The sequence below is a fragment of the Platichthys flesus genome, chromosome 20, assembly GCF_949316205.1.
Source record: "Platichthys flesus chromosome 20, fPlaFle2.1, whole genome shotgun sequence".
In the NCBI taxonomy this organism is placed as follows: Eukaryota; Metazoa; Chordata; class Actinopteri; order Pleuronectiformes; family Pleuronectidae; genus Platichthys; species Platichthys flesus.
In genome coordinates, this window is record NC_084964.1 from 1,429,552 (window position 1) to 1,445,256 (window position 15,705).

General features: G+C 37.4%; 1 non-coding gene across 1 annotated transcript; it reads left to right on the forward strand.

Moving 5' to 3' along the window:
• Positions 1 to 5,090: 5,090 nt before the first annotated feature.
• Positions 5,091 to 5,159, forward strand: trnae-cuc (transfer RNA glutamic acid (anticodon CUC)). Its single transcript has one exon. It is a non-coding gene; the product is annotated as a tRNA-Glu (tRNA).
• The last annotated feature ends 10,546 nt before the right edge of the window (positions 5,160 to 15,705 follow it).

Consider the following 15,705-nt stretch of genomic DNA (forward strand, 5'->3'; position numbering starts at 1 on the left):
CATAGAGTTCACACACACCAAGCAAACATCAACGTCTGATCAGAAAATTATATATATATTGAACCCATCAATTTGTCTAGATTATCTAGCCTAACTAGAATGGAAACTGCAAGAGATTGAATCCCTAACCAATGACAAGCGTTGGTTTGATCTTCTTGCGAAATAATTGGACAACATGGTTCAGGTTGTTTTTGTTCACGGAACTTGTGCTCAAAAACATTAAAGGTAAAATGTATTCTGTAATCTGATCATTATCTCAGACCTAGGTTGTTTTCATACAAGAGGGTTTTACTACTCATGAAACATATTTCTTGCCTTCTAACATTTATTTTGTGATTGGAAGTTATAAGGAAGAAGCCCGGATAGCTCAGTTCGGTAGAGCATGAGACTCTTAATTTTAGGGTCGTGGGTTCGAGCCCCACGTTGGGCTAAGGAGCTTTTGACATTCGGAATTGAGCACCAGCATGCAGATCAAAGTCTTAGCTTAAAAGACTCCTTATTAAAGGATACTTCAGAGCAAATACATTCCATAGAGTTCACACACACCAAGCAAACATCAACGGCTGATCAGAATATTATATATATATTAAACCCATCAATTTGTCTAGATTATATAGCTAAACTAGAATGGAAAACTGTAAGAGATTGAATCCCTAACCAATGACAAGCGTGTGTTTGATCTTCTTGCGAAAGAATTGGACAACATGGTTCGGGCGGTTTTTGTTCACGGAACTTGTGCTCAAAAATATTAAATGTATAATTTATTCTGTAATCTCATCATTATCTCAGACCTAGGTTGTTTTCATACAAGAAGATTTTACTTCTCATGAAACATATTTCTTGCATTCTAACATTTCTATTGTGATGGGAAGTTATTTGGAAGAAGCGCCAGCTCAGTTCGGTAGAGCATGACACTTTTAATCTCAGGGTCGTGGGTTCGAGCCCCACGTTGGGCAATGGAGATTTTAAGGTTAGGAATTCTGCACCAGCATGCAGATCAAAGTCTTATCTTAAAAGACTCCTTATTAAAGGATACTTCAGAGCAAATACATTCCATAGAGTTCACACACACCAAGCAAACATCAACGTCTGATCAGAAAATTATATATATATTGAACCCATCAATTTGTCTAGATTATCTAGCCTAACTAGAATGGAAAACTGCAAGAGATTGAATCCCTAACCAATGACAAATGAGTGTTTGATCTTCTTGCGAAAGAATTGGACAACATGGTTCAGGCGGTTTTTCTTCACGGAACTTGTGCTGAAAACATTAAAGGAAAAACTTATTCTGTAATCTCATCATTATCTCAGACCTAGGTTGTTTTCATACATGAAGGTTTTACTTCTCATGAAACATATTTCTTGCATTCTAACATTTCTATTGTGATGGGAAGTTACTTGGAAGAAGCTCCAGCTCAGTTCGGTAGAGCAAGACACTTTTAATCTCAGGGTCGTGGGTTCGAGCCCTACGTTGGGCTACGGAGATTTTAAGGTTAGGAATTGAGCACCAGCATGCAGATGAAAGTCTTACCTTAAAAGACTCCTTATTAAAGGATACTTCAGAGCAAATACATTCCATAGAGTTCACACACACCAAGCAAACATCAACGTCTGATCAGAAAATTATATATATATTGAACCCATCAATTTGTCTAGATTATCTAGCCTAACTAGAATGGAAACTGCAAGAGATTGAATCCCTAACCAATGACAAGCGTTGGTTTGATCTTCTTGCGAAATAATTGGACAACATGGTTCAGGTTGTTTTTGTTCACGGAACTTGTGCTCAAAAACATTAAAGGTAAAATGTATTCTGTAATCTGATCATTATCTCAGACCTAGGTTGTTTTCATACAAGAGGGTTTTACTACTCATGAAACATATTTCTTGCCTTCTAACATTTATTTTGTGATTGGAAGTTATAAGGAAGAAGCCCGGATAGCTCAGTTCGGTAGAGCATGAGACTCTTAATTTTAGGGTCGTGGGTTCGAGCCCCACGTTGGGCTAAGGCGCTTTTGAGATTCGGAATTGAGCACCAGCATGCAGATCAAAGTCTTAGCTTAAAAGACTCCTTATTAAAGGATACTTCAGAGCAAATACATTCCATAGAGTTCACACACACCAAGCAAACATCAACGTCTGATCAGAAATTTATATATATATTGAACCCATCAATTTGTCTAGATTATCTAGCTTAACTAGAATGGAAAACTGCAAGAGATTGAATCCCTAGCCAATGACAAGCGTGTGTTTGATCTTGCGAAAGAATTGGACAACATGGTTCAGGCGGTTTTTGTTCACGGAACTTGTGATCAAAAATATTAAATGTAAAACTTATTCTGTAATCTCATCATTATCTCAGACCTAGGTTGTTTTCATACAAGAAGGTTTTACTTCTCATGAAACATATTTCTTGCATTCTAACATTTCTATTGTGATGGGAAGTTATTTGGAAGAAGCTCCAGCTCAGTTCGGTAGAGCAAGACACTTTTAATCTCAGGGTCGTGGGTTCGAGCCCCACGTTGGGCTACGGAGATTTTAAGGTTAGGAATTGAGCACCAGCATGCAGATGAAAGTCTTAGCTTAAAAGACTCCTTATTAAAGGATACTTCAGAGCAAATACATTCCATAGAGTTCACACACACCAAGCAAACATCAACATCTGATCAGAAGATTATATATATATTGAACCCATCAATTTGTCTAGATTATCTAGCCTAACTAGAATGGAAACTGCAAGAGATTGAATCCCTAACCAATGACAAGCGTTGGTTTGATCTTCTTGCGAAATAATTGGACAACATGGTTCAGGTTGTTTTTGTTCACGGAACTTGTGCTCAAAAACATTAAAGGTAAAACTTATTCGGTAATCTCATCATTATCTCAGACCTAGGTTGTTTTCATACAAGAGGGTTTTACTTCTCATGAAACTTATTTCCTGCATTCTAAGATTTCTATTATGATGGGAAGTTACTTGGAAGAAGCCTCAGCTCAGTTCGATAGAGCATGACACTCTTAATCTCAGGGTCGTGGGTTCGAGCCCCACGTTGGGCTATGGAGATTTTAAGGTTAGGAATTGAGCACCAGCATGCAGATCAAAGTCTTAGCCTAAAAGACTCCTTATTAAAGGATACTTCAGAGCAAATACATTCCATAGAGTTCACACACACTAAGCAAACATCAACGGCTGATCAGAATATTATATATATATTAAACCCATCAATTTGTCTAGATTATATAGCTAAACTAGAATGGAAAACTGTAAGAGATTGAATCCCTAACCAATGACAAGCGTGTGTTTGATCTTCTTGCGAAAGAATTGGACAACATGGTTCAGGCGGTTTTTGTTCACAGAACTTGTGCTCAAAAATATTAAATGTAAAACTTATTCTGTAATCTCATCATTATCTCAGACCTAGGTTGTTTTCATACAAGAAGATTTTACTTCTCATGAAACATATTTCTTGCATTCTAACATTTCTATTGTGATGGGAAGTTATTTGGAAGAAGCGCCAGCTCAGTTCGGTAGAGCATGACACTTTTAATCTCAGGGTCGTGGGTTCGAGCCCCACGTTGGGCTATGGAGATTTTAAGGTTAGGAATTCTGCACCAGCATGCAGATCAAAGTCTTATCTTAAAAGACTCCTTATTAAAGGATACTTCAGAGCAAATACATTCCATAGAGTTCACACACACCAAGCAAACATCAACGTCTGATCAGAAAATGATATATATATTGAACCCATCAATTTGTCTAGATTATCTAGCCTAACTAGAATGGAAAACTGCAAGAGATTGAATCCCTAACCAATGACAAGCGAGTGTTTGATCTTCTTGCGAAAGAATTGGACAACATGGTTCAGGCGGTTTTTGTTCACGGAACTTGTGCTGAAAACATTAAAGGAAAAACTTATTCTGTAATCTCATCATTATCTCAGACCTAGGTTGTTTTCATACAAGAAGGTTTTACTTCTCAAGAAAACATATTTCTTGCATTATAACATTTCTATTGTGATGGGAAGTTATTTGGAAGAAGCGCCAGCTCAGTTCGGTAGAGCATGAGACTCTTGATCTCAGGGTCGTGGGTTCGAGCCCCACGTTGGGCTATGGAGCTTTTGAGATTCGGAATTGAGCACCAGCATGCAGATCAAAGTCTTAGCTTAAAAGACTCCTTATTAAAGGATACTTCAGAGCAAATACATTCCATAGAGTTCACACACACCAAGCAAACATCAACGTCTGATCAGAAAATTATATATATTAAACCCATCAATTTGTCTAGATTATATAGCTAAACTAGAATGGAAAACTGCAAGAGATTGAATCCCTAACCAATGACAAGCGTGTGTTTGATCTTCTTGCGAAAGAATTGGACAACATGATTCAGGCGGTTTTTGTTCACGGAACTTGTGCTCAAAAATATTAAATGTAAAACTTATTCTGTAATCTCATCATTATCTCAGACCTAGGTTGTTTTCATACAAGAAGATTTTACTTCTCATGAAACATATTTCTTGCATTCTAACATTTCTATTGTGATGGGAAGTTATTTGGAAGAAGCGCCAGCTCAGTTCGGTAGAGCATGACACTTTTAATCTCAAGGTCGTGGGTTCGAGCCCCACGTTGGGCTATGGAGATTTTAAGGTTAGGAATTCTGCACCAGCATGCAGATCAAAGTCTTATCTTAAAAGACTCCTTATTAAAGGATACTTCAGAGCAAATACATTCCATAGAGTTCACACACACCAAGCAAACATCAACGTCTGATCAGAAAATGATATATATATTGAACCCATCAATTTGTCTAGATTATCTAGCCTAACTAGAATGGAAAACTGCAAGAGATTGAATCCCTAACCAATGACAAGCGTTGGTTTGATCTTCTTGCGAAATAATTGGACAACATGGTTCAGGTTGTTTTTGTTCACGGAACTTGTGCTCAAAAACATTAAAGGTAAAATGTATTCTGTAATCTGATCATTATCTCAGACCTAGGTTGTTTTCATACAAGAGGGTTTTACTTCTCATGAAACATATTTCTTGCATTCTAACATTTCTATTGTGATGGGAAGTTCTAAGGAAGAAGCGCCAGCTCAGTTCGGTAGAGCATGAGACTCTCAATCTCAGGGTCGTGGGTTCGATCCCCACGTTGGGCTATGGAGCTTTTGAGATTCGGAATTGAGCACCAGCATGCAGATCAAAGTCTTAGCTTAAAAGACTCCTTATTAAAGGATACTTCAGAGCAAATACATTCCATAGAGTTCACACACACCAAGCAAACATCAACGTCTGATCAGAAAATTATATATATTAAACCCATCAATTTGTGTAGATTATATAGCTAAACTAGAATGGAAAACTGCAAGAGATTGAATCCCTAACCAATGACAAGCGTGTGTTTGATCTTCTTGCGAAAGAATTGGACAACATGGTTCAGGCGGTTTTTGTTCACGGAACTTGTGCTGAAAACATTAAAGAAAAAACTTATTCTGTAATCTCATCATTATCTCAGACCTAGGTTGTTTTCATACAAGAAGATTTTACTTCTCATGAAACATATTTCTTGCATTCTAACATTTCTATTGTGATGGGAAGTTATTTGGAAGAAGCGCCAGCTCAGTTCGGTAGAGCATGACACTTTTAATCTCAGGGTCGTGGGTTCGAGCCCCACGTTGGGCTATGGAGCTTTTAAGGTTAGGAATTCTGCACCAGCATGCAGATCAAAGTCTTATCTTAAAAGACTCCTTATTAAAGGATACTTCAGAGCAAATACATTCCATAGAGTTCACACACACCAAGCAAACATCAACGTCTGATCAGAAAATGATATATATATTGAACCCATCAATTTGTCTAGATTATCTAGCCTAACTAGAATGGAAAACTGCAAGAGATTGAATCCCTAACCAATGACAAGCGAGTGTTTGATCTTCTTGCGAAAGAATTGGACAACATGGTTCAGGCGGTTTTTGTTCACGGAACTTGTGCTGAAAACATTAAAGGAAAAACTTATTCTGTAATCTCATCATTATCTCAGACCTAGGTTGTTTTCATACAAGAAGGTTTTACTTCTCATGAAACATATTTCTTGCATTATAACATTTCTATTGTGATGGGAAGTTATTTGGAAGAAGCGCCAGCTCAGTTCGGTAGAGCATGAGACTCTTGATCTCAGGGTCGTGGGTTCGAGCCCCACGTTGGGCTATGGAGCTTTTGAGATTCGGAATTGAGCACCAGCATGCAGATGAAAGTCTTAGCTTAAAAGACTCCTTATTAAAGGATACTTCAGAGCAAATACATTCCATAGAGTTCACACACACCAAGCAAACATCAATGTCTGATCAGAAAATTATATATATATTGAACCCATCAATTTGTCTAGATTATCTAGCCTAACTAGAATGGAAAACTGCAAGAGATTGAATTCCTAACCAATGACAAGCGTTGGTTTGATCTTCTTGCGAAATAATTGGACAACATGGTTCAGGTTGTTTTTGTTCACAGAACTTGTGCTCAAAAACATTAAAGGTAAAATGTATTCTGTAATCTGATCATTATCTCAGACCTAGGTTGTTTTCATACAAGAGGGTTTTACTTCTCATGAAACATATTTCTTGCATTCTAACATTTCTATTGTGTTGGGAAGTTATAAGGAAGATGTCCGGCTAGCTCAGTTCGGTAGAGCATGAGACTCTTAATCTCAGGGTCGTGGGTTCGAGCCCCACGTTGGGCTATGAAGCTTTTGAGATTCGGAATTGAGCACCAGCATGCAGATCAAAGTCTTAGCTTAAAGGACTCCTTATTAAAGGATACTTCAGAGCAAATACATTCCATAGAGTTCGCAAACATCAACGGCTGATCAGAATGTTATATATATATTAAACCCATCAATTTGTCTAGATTATATAGCTAAACTAGAATGGAAAACTGTAAGAGATTGAATCCCTAACCAATGACAAGCGTGTGTTTGATCTTCTTGCGAAAGAATTGGACAACATGGTTCAGGCGGTTTTTGTTCACAGAACTTGTGCTCAAAAATATTAAATGTAAAACTTATTCTGTAATCTCATCATTATCTCAGACCTAGGTTGTTTTCATACAAGAAGATTTTACTTCTCATGAAACATATTTCTTGCATTCTAACATTTCTATTGTGATGGGAAGTTATTTGGAAGAAGCGCCAGCTCAGTTCGGTAGAGCATGACACTTTTAATCTCAGGGTCGTGGGTTCGAGCCCCACGTTTGGCTATGGAGATTTTAAGGTTAGGAATTCTGCACCAGCATGCAGATCAAAGTCTTATCTTAAAAGACTCCTTATTAAAGGATACTTCAGAGCAAATACATTCCATAGAGTTCACACACACCAAGCAAACATCAACGTCTGATCAGAAAATGATATATATATTGAACCCATCAATTTGTCTAGATTATCTAGCCTAACTAGAATGGAAACCTGCAAGAGATTGAATCCCTAACCAATGACAAGCGAGTGTTTGATCTTCTTGCGAAATAATTGGACAACATGGTTCAGGCGGTTTTTGTTCACGGAACTTGTGCTGAAAACATTAAAGGAAAAACTTATTCTGTAATCTCATCATTATCTCAGACCTAGGTTGTTTTCATACAAGAAGGTTTTACTTCTCATGAAACATATTTCTTGCATTCTAACATTTCTATTGTGATGGGAAGTTCTAAGGAAGAAGCGCCAGCTCAGTTCGGTAGAGCATGAGACTCTTGATCTCAGGGTCGTGGGTTCGAGCCTCACTTTGGGCTATGGGAATTTTGAGATTCGGAATTGAGCACCAGCATGCAGATCAAAGTCTTAGCTTAAAAGACTCCTTATTAAAGGATACTTCAGAGCAAATACATTCCATAGAGTTCACACACACCAAGCAAACATCAACGTCTGATCAGAAAATTATATATATTAAACCCATCAATTTGTCTAGATTATATAGCTAAACTAGAATGGAAAACTGCAAGAGATTGAATCCCTAACCAATGACAAGCGTGTGTTTGATCTTCTTGCGAAAGAATTGGACAACATGGTTCAGGCGGTTTTTGTTCACGGAACTTGTGCTCAAAAATATTAAATGTAAAACTTATTCTGTAATCTCATCATTATCTCAGACCTGGGTTGTTTTCATACAAGAAGGTTTTACTTCTCATGAAACATATTTCTTGCATTCTAACATTTCTATTGTGATGGGAATTTATTTGGAAGAAGCGCCAGCTCAGTTCGGTAGAGCATGACACTTTTAATCTCAGGGTCGTGGGTTCGAGCCCCACGTTGGGCTATGGAAATTTTAAGGTTAGGAATTCTGCACCAGCATGCAGATCAAAGTCTTATCTTAAAAGACTCCTTATTAAAGGATACTTCAGAGCAAATACATTCCATAGAGTTCACACACACAAAGCAAACATCAACGTCTGATCAGAAAATTATATATATATTGAACACATCAATTTGTCTAGATTATCTAGCCTAACTAGAATGGAAACTGCAAGAGATTGAATCCCTAACCAATGACAAGCGTTGGTTAGATCTTCTTGCGAAATAATTGGACAACATGGTTCAGGTTGTTTTTGTTCACGGAACTTGTGCTCAAAAACATTAAAGGTAAAATGTATTCTGTAATCTGATCATTATCTCAGACCTAGGTTGTTTTCATACAAGAGGGTTTTACTTCTCATGAAACATATTTCTTGCATTCTAACATTTCTATTGTGATTGGAAGTTATAAGGAAGAAGCCCGGCTAGCTCAGTTCGGTAGAGCATGAGACTCTTAATCTCAGGGTCGTGGGTTTGAGCCCCACGTTGGGCTAAGGAGCTTTTGAGATTCGGAATTGAGCACCGGCATGCAGATCAAAGTCTTATCTTAAAAGACTCCTTATTAAAGGATACTTCAGAGCAAATACATTCCATAGAGTTCACACACACCAAGCAAACATCAACTTCTGATCAGAAAATTATATATATATTGAACCCATCAATTTGTCTAGATTATCTAGTTTAACTAGAATGGAAAACTGCAAGCTCCTTAACGTTGGGCTAAGGAGCTTTTGAGATTCTGAATTGAGCACCAGCATGCAGATCAAAGTCTTAGCTTAAAAGACTCCTTATTAAAGGATACTTCAGAGCAAATACATTCCATAGAGTTCACACACACCAAGCAAACATCAACTTCTGATCAGAAAATTATATATATATTGAACCCATCAATTTGTCTAGATTATCTAGTTTAACTAGAATGGAAAACTGCAAGCTCCTTAACGTTGGGCTAAGGAGCTTTTGAGATTCTGAATTGAGCACCAGCATGCAGATCAAAGTCTTAGCTTAAAAGACTCCTTATTAAAGGATACTTCAGAGCAAATACATTCCATAGAGTTCACACACACCAAGCAAACATCAACGTCTGATTAGAAAATTATATATATTAAACCCATCAATTTGTCTAGATTATATAGCTAAACTAGAATGGAAAACTGCAAGAGATTGAATCCCTAACCAATGACAAGCGTGTGTTTGATCTTCTTGCGAAAGAATTGGACAACATGGTTCAGGTTGTTTTTGTTCACGGAACTTGTGCTCAAAAACATTAAAGGTAAAATGTATTCTGTAATCTGATCATTATCTCAGACCTAGGTTGTTTTCATACAAGAGGGTTTTACTTCTCATGAAACATATTTCTTGCATTCTAACAATTCTATTGTGATTGGAAGTTATAAGGAAGAAGCCCGGCTAGCTCAGTTCGGTAGAGCATGAGACTCTTAATCTCAGGGTCGTGGGTTCGTGCCCCATGTTGGGCTATGGAGCTTTTGAGATTCGGAATTGAGCACCAGCATGCAGATCAAAGTCTTAGCTTAAAAGACTCCTTATTAAAGGATACTTCAGAGCAAATACATTCCATAGAGTTCACACACACCAAGCAAACATCAACGTCTGATCAGAAAATTATATATATTAAACCCATCAATTTGTCTAGATTATATAGCTAAACTAGAATGGAAAACTGCAAGAGATTGAATCCCTAACCAATGACAAGCGTGTGTTTGATCTTCTTGCGAAAGAATTGGACAACATGGTTCAGGCGGTTTTTGTTCACGGAACTTGTGCTCAAAAATATTAAATGTAAAACTTATTCTGTAATCTCATCATTATCTCAGACCTGGGTTGTTTTCATACAAGAAGGTTTTACTTCTCATGAAACATATTTCTTGCATTCTAACATTTCTATTGTGATGGGAATTTATTTGGAAGAAGCGCCAGCTCAGTTCGGTAGAGCATGACACTTTTAATCTCAGGGTCGTGGGTTCGAGCCCAACGTTGGGCTACAGAGATTTTAAGGTTAGGAATTGAGCACCAGCATGCAGATGAAAGTCTTAGCTTAAAAGACTCCTTATTAAAGGATACTTCAGAGCAAATACATTCCATAGAGTTCACACACACCAAGCAAACATCAACATCTGATCAGAAGATTATATATATATTGAACCCATCAATTTGTCTAGATTATCTAGCCTAACTAGAATGGAAACTGCAAGAGATTGAATCCCTAACCAATGACAAGCGTTGGTTTGATCTTCTTGCGAAATAATTGGACAACATGGTTCAGGTTGTTTTTGTTCACGGAACTTGTGCTCAAAAACATTAAAGGTAAAATGTATTCTGTAATCTGATCATTATCTCAGACCTAGGTTGTTTTCATACAAGAGGGTTTTACTTCTCATGAAACATATTTCTTGCATTCTAACATTTCTATTGTGATTGGAAGTAATAAGGAAGAAGCCCGGCTAGCTCAGTTCGGTAGAGCATGAGACTCTTAATCTCAGGGTCGTGGGTTTGAGCCCCACGTTGGGCTAAGGAGCTTTTGAGATTCGGAATTGAGCACCAGCATGCAGATCAAAGTCTTAGCTTAAAACACTCCTTATTAAAGGATACTTCAGAGCAAATACATTCCATAGAGTTCACACACACCAAGCAAACATCAACGTCTGATCAGAAAATTATATTTATATTGAACCCATCAATTTGTCTAGATTATCTAGCCTAACTAGAATGGAAACTGCAAGAGATTGAATCCCTAACCAATGACAAGCGTGTGTTTGATCTTCTTGCGAAAGAATTGGACAACATGGTTCAGGCGGTTTTTGTTCACAGAACTTGTGCTCAAAAATATTAAATGTAAAACTTATTCTGTAATCTCATCATTATCTCAGACCTAGGTTGTTTTCATACAAGAAGATTTTACTTCTCATGAAACATATTTCTTGCATTCTAACATTTCTATTGTGATGGGAAGTTATTTGGAAGAAGCGCCAGCTCAGTTCGGTAGAGCATGACACTTTTAATCTCAGGGTCGTGGGTTCGAGCCCCACGTTGGGCTATGGAGATTTTAAGGTTAGGAATTCTGCACCAGCATGCAGATCAAAGTCTTATCTTAAAAGACTCCTTATTAAAGGATACTTCAGAGCAAATACATTCCATAGAGTTCACACACACCAAGCAAACATCAACGTCTGATCAGAAAATGATATATATATTGAACCCATCAATTTGTCTAGATTATCTAGCCTAACTAGAATGGAAAACTGCAAGAGATTGAATCCCTAACCAATGACAAGCGAGTGTTTGATCTTCTTGCGAAAGAATTGGACAACATGGTTCAGGCGGTTTTTGTTCACGGAACTTGTGCTGAAAACATTAAAGGAAAAACTTATTCTGTAATCTCATCATTATCTCAGACCTAGGTTGTTTTCATACAAGAAGGTTTTACTTCTCATGAAACATATTTCTTGCATTATAACATTTCTATTGTGATGGGAAGTTATTTGGAAGAAGCGCCAGCTCAGTTCGGTAGAGCATGAGACTCTTGATCTCAGGGTCGTGGGTTCGAGCCCCACGTTGGGCTATGGAGCTTTTGAGATTCGGAATTGAGCACCAGCATGCAGATCAAAGTCTTAGCTTAAAAGACTCCTTATTAAAGGATACTTCAGAGCAAATACATTCCATAGAGTTCACACACACCAAGCAAACATCAACGTCTGATCAGAAAATTATATATATTAAACCCATCAATTTGTCTAGATTATATAGCTAAACTAGAATGGAAAACTGCAAGAGATTGAATCCCTAACCAATGACAAGCGTGTGTTTGATCTTCTTGCGAAAGAATTGGACAACATGATTCAGGCGGTTTTTGTTCACGGAACTTGTGCTCAAAAATATTAAATGTAAAACTTATTCTGTAATCTCATCATTATCTCAGACCTAGGTTGTTTTCATACAAGAGGGTTTTACTTCTCATGAAACATATTTCTTGCATTCTAACATTTCTATTGTGTTGGGAAGTTATAAGGAAGATGTCCAGCTAGCTCAGTTCGGTAGAGCATGAGACTCTTAATCTCAGGGTCGTGGGTTCGAGCCCCACGTTGGGCTATGAAGCTTTTGAGATTCGGAATTGAGCACCAGCATGCAGATCAAAGTCTTAGCTTAAAGGACTCCTTATTAAAGGATACTTCAGAGCAAATACATTCCATAGAGTTCGCAAACATCAACGGCTGATCAGAATATTATATATATATTAAACCCATCAATTTGTCTAGATTATATAGCTAAACTAGAATGGAAAACTGTAAGAGATTGAATCCCTAACCAATGACAAGCGTGTGTTTGATCTTCTTGCGAAAGAATTGGACAACATGGTTCAGGCGGTTTTTGTTCACAGAACTTGTGCTCAAAAATATTAAATGTAAAACTTATTCTGTAATCTCATCATTATCTCAGACCTAGGTTGTTTTCATACAAGAAGATTTTACTTCTCATGAAACATATTTCTTGCATTCTAACATTTCTATTGTGATGGGAAGTTATTTGGAAGAAGCGCCAGCTCAGTTCGGTAGAGCATGACACTTTTAATCTCAGGGTCGTGGGTTCGAGCCCCACGTTTGGCTATGGAGATTTTAAGGTTAGGAATTCTGCACCAGCATGCAGATCAAAGTCTTATCTTAAAAGACTCCTTATTAAAGGATACTTCAGAGCAAATACATTCCATAGAGTTCACACACACCAAGCAAACATCAACGTCTGATCAGAAAATGATATATATATTGAACCCATCAATTTGTCTAGATTATCTAGCCTAACTAGAATGGAAACCTGCAAGAGATTGAATCCCTAACCAATGACAAGCGAGTGTTTGATCTTCTTGCGAAATAATTGGACAACATGGTTCAGGCGGTTTTTGTTCACGGAACTTGTGCTGAAAACATTAAAGGAAAAACTTATTCTGTAATCTCATCATTATCTCAGACCTAGGTTGTTTTCATACAAGAAGGTTTTACTTCTCATGAAACATATTTCTTGCATTCTAACATTTCTATTGTGATGGGAAGTTCTAAGGAAGAAGCGCCAGCTCAGTTCGGTAGAGCATGAGACTCTTGATCTCAGGGTCGTGGGTTCGAGCCCCACTTTGGGCTATGGGAATTTTGAGATTCGGAATTGAGCACCAGCATGCAGATCAAAGTCTTAGCTTAAAAGACTCCTTATTAAAGGATACTTCAGAGCAAATACATTCCATAGAGTTCACACACACCAAGCAAACATCAACGTCTGATCAGAAAATTATATATATTAAACCCATCAATTTGTCTAGATTATATAGCTAAACTAGAATGGAAAACTGCAAGAGATTGAATCCCTAACCAATGACAAGCGTGTGTTTGATCTTCTTGCGAAAGAATTGGACAACATGGTTCAGGCGGTTTTTGTTCACGGAACTTGTGCTCAAAAATATTAAATGTAAAACTTATTCTGTAATCTCATCATTATCTCAGACCTGGGTTGTTTTCATACAAGAAGGTTTTACTTCTCATGAAACATATTTCTTGCATTCTAACATTTCTATTGTGATGGGAATTTATTTGGAAGAAGCGCCAGCTCAGTTCGGTAGAGCATGACACTTTTAATCTCAGGGTCGTGGGTTCGAGCCCCACGTTGGGCTATGGAAATTTTAAGGTTAGGAATTCTGCACCAGCATGCAGATCAAAGTCTTATCTTAAAAGACTCCTTATTAAAGGATACTTCAGAGCAAATACATTCCATAGAGTTCACACACACAAAGCAAACATCAACGTCTGATCAGAAAATTATATATATATTGAACACATCAATTTGTCTAGATTATCTAGCCTAACTAGAATGGAAACTGCAAGAGATTGAATCCCTAACCAATGACAAGCGTTGGTTAGATCTTCTTGCGAAATAATTGGACAACATGGTTCAGGTTGTTTTTGTTCACGGAACTTGTGCTCAAAAACATTAAAGGTAAAATGTATTCTGTAATCTGATCATTATCTCAGACCTAGGTTGTTTTCATACAAGAGGGTTTTACTTCTCATGAAACATATTTCTTGCATTCTAACATTTCTATTGTGATTGGAAGTTATAAGGAAGAAGCCCGGCTAGCTCAGTTCGGTAGAGCATGAGACTCTTAATCTCAGGGTCGTGGGTTTGAGCCCCACGTTGGGCTAAGGAGCTTTTGAGATTCGGAATTGAGCACCGGCATGCAGATCAAAGTCTTATCTTAAAAGACTCCTTATTAAAGGATACTTCAGAGCAAATACATTCCATAGAGTTCACACACACCAAGCAAACATCAACTTCTGATCAGAAAATTATATATATATTGAACCCATCAATTTGTCTAGATTACCTAGTTTAACTAGAATGGAAAACTGCAAGCTCCTTAACGTTGGGCTAAGGAGCTTTTGAGATTCTGAATTGAGCACCAGCATGCAGATCAAAGTCTTAGCTTAAAAGACTCCTTATTAAAGGATACTTCAGAGCAAATACATTCCATAGAGTTCACACACACCAAGCAAACATCAACTTCTGATCAGAAAATTATATATATATTGAACCCATCAATTTGTCTAGATTATCTAGTTTAACTAGAATGGAAAACTGCAAGCTCCTTAACATTGGGCTAAGGAGCTTTTGAGATTCTGAATTGAGCACCAGCATGCAGATCAAAGTCTTAGCTTAAAAGACTCCTTATTAAAGGATACTTCAGAGCAAATACATTCCATAGAGTTCACACACACCAAGCAAACATCAACGTCTGATTAGAAAATTATATATATTAAACCCATCAATTTGTCTAGATTATATAGCTAAACTAGAATGGAAAACTGCAAGAGATTGAATCCCTAACCAATGACAAGCGTGTGTTTGATCTTCTTGCGAAAGAATTGGACAACATGGTTCAGGTTGTTTTTGTTCACGGAACTTGTGCTCAAAAACATTAAAGGTAAAATGTATTCTGTAATCTGATCATTATCTCAGACCTAGGTTGTTTTCATACAAGAGGGTTTTACTTCTCATGAAACATATTTCTTGCATTCTAACAATTCTATTGTGATTGGAAGTTATAAGGAAGAAGCCCGGCTAGCTCAGTTCGGTAGAGCATGAGACTCTTAATCTCAGGGTCGTGGGTTCGTGCCCCATGTTGGGCTATGGAGCTTTTGAGATTCGGAATTGAGCACCAGCATGCAGATCAAAGTCTTAGCTTAAAAGACTCCTTATTAAAGGATACTTCAGAGCAAATACATTCCATAGAGTTCACACACACCAAGCAAACATCAACGTCTGATCAGAAAATTATATATATTAAACCCATCAATTTGTCTAGATTATATAGC